The sequence below is a fragment of the Terrapene carolina genome, unplaced genomic scaffold (assembly GCF_002925995.2).
Source record: "Terrapene carolina triunguis isolate 2854851 unplaced genomic scaffold, T_m_triunguis-2.0 Scaffold32473, whole genome shotgun sequence".
In the NCBI taxonomy this organism is placed as follows: Eukaryota; Metazoa; Chordata; order Testudines; family Emydidae; genus Terrapene; species Terrapene triunguis.
Genome location: NW_020696824.1, coordinates 20,122 through 22,030, shown reverse-complemented (window position 1 = coordinate 22,030; position 1,909 = coordinate 20,122). Strand labels below are relative to the sequence as shown.

Here is a 1,909-nt window from a genome sequence, read left to right as displayed (position 1 = left end):
TACCGGTCAGTCGGGAATCAATTTGGAGTGGGCAAATCTACTGTGGGGGCTGCTGTGATGCAAGTAGCCAAAGCAATCACTGAGCTGCTGCTACGAAAGGTAGAGACTCTGGGAAATGTGCAGGACATAGTGGATGGCTTTGCTGCAATGGGATTCCCTCTCTGTGGTGGGGCGATAGATGGAACCCATATCCCTATCTTGGCTCCGGAGCACCAGGGTAGCCAGTACATAAACCGCAAGGGGTACTTTTCAATGGTGCTGCAAGCACTGGTGGATCACAAGGGACGTTTCACCAACATCAACGTGGGATGGCCGGGAAGGGTTCATGACGTTCGCATCTTCAGGAACACTAATCTGTTTAAACGGCTGCAGCAAGGGATTTACTTCCCAGACCAGAAAATAACCGTTGGGGATGTTGAAATGCCTATAGTTATCCTTGGGGACCCAGCCTACCCCTTAATGCCATGGCTCATGAAGCCATACACAGGCATCCTGGACAGTAGTCAGGAGCTATTCAACTACAGGCTGAGCAAGTGCAGAATGGTGGTAGCATGTGCATTTGGACGTTTAAAGGGTCGCTGGCGCACGTTACTGACTCGCTCAGACCTCAGTCAAACCAATATTCCCATTGTTATTGCTGCTTGCTGTGTGCTCCACAATTTCTGTGAGAGTAAGGGGGAACCTTTATGGCGGGGTGGGAGGCTGAGGCAAATCACCTGGCCGCTGATTACGCGCAGCCAGACACCAGGGCGATTAGAAGAGCACACCAGGAAGCGCTGCGCATCAGAGAAGCTTTGAAAACCAGTTTCATGACTGGCCAGGCTACGGTGTGAAAGTTCTGTTTGTTGAAAACCTACCCCCTTGATTGACTCATTCCCTGTAAGCAAACCACCCTCCCCCCTTCGATCACAGCTTGCTTTCAAAGGAAATAAAGTCACTATCGTTTAAAAATCATGTATTCTTTATTAATTGATTATAAACATAGGGAGAGAACTGACAAGGTAGCCCAGGTGGGGTTTGGGAGGAGGATAGGAGGGAAGGAAAAGGCCACTAAAAAAGTTCAAAGTAATGACAGCCTTTTGCTTGGGCTGTCCACTGGGGTGGAGTGGGAGGGTGCACGGAGCCTCCCCCACCCCCCCGTGTTCTTACACGTCTGGGTGAGGAGGCTATGGAACATGGTGAGGGGGGAGGGAGGTTATACAGCGGCTGCAGCGGCACTCTGTGATCCTGCTGCCATTCCTGAAGCTCCAGGAGCATGTCCGTTTGATCACGCAGCAGCCCCAGCGTTGCAGCCTGCCACCTCTCATCTCGAGCGTCCCTCATGGCCTCACGTTCACTGGCATCTTTCCTGTACTTTGATACCGTTTCCTTCCACTCATTCAGATGAGCTCTTTCATTGTGGGTGGATTCCATGATTTCAGAGAACATTTCGTATCGCATCCTTTTTTTTCGCCACCTTATCTGAGATAGCCTTCGGGATGGAGGAGGGAGGCTTGAAAAATTTGCAGCTGCGGGAGGGAGAGGAAAAAAGGGAGAGAAGTATTTAAAAAGATACATTTTACAGAACAATACTTATACTCTTTCACGGTGAACAACACTATTCACATTACATAGCACATGTGATTTTGGTACAAGGTCGCATTTTGCATCTTAATATTGAGTGCCTGCGGCTTTGGTGTTAGAGAGCACAGACGCAGGTCCGGGCAACAGAATTCGGCTTGCATGCAGCCATGGTAAGCCATTGTCTTTTGGCTTCTGTAGCCTTCAGAAAAGCAGTGCCCTGCTTTCCCACATACCAAGCAAAGCCCGTTGAGTGCTGCGGTTTTCCTGTTAACGTGCAGCAGCAGAAACCAAACTAACCCCCCCCATCCAATTCTCTGGGATGATCGCTTTATCCCTCCCCCCCCAC

General features: G+C 50.1%; 1 pseudogene; it reads right to left on the bottom strand.

The window, feature by feature from the left end:
* Positions 1-1,479: 1,479 nt before the first annotated feature.
* Positions 1,480-1,909, bottom strand: part of LOC113409328 — a 14,527-nt pseudogene continuing 14,097 nt past the window's right edge.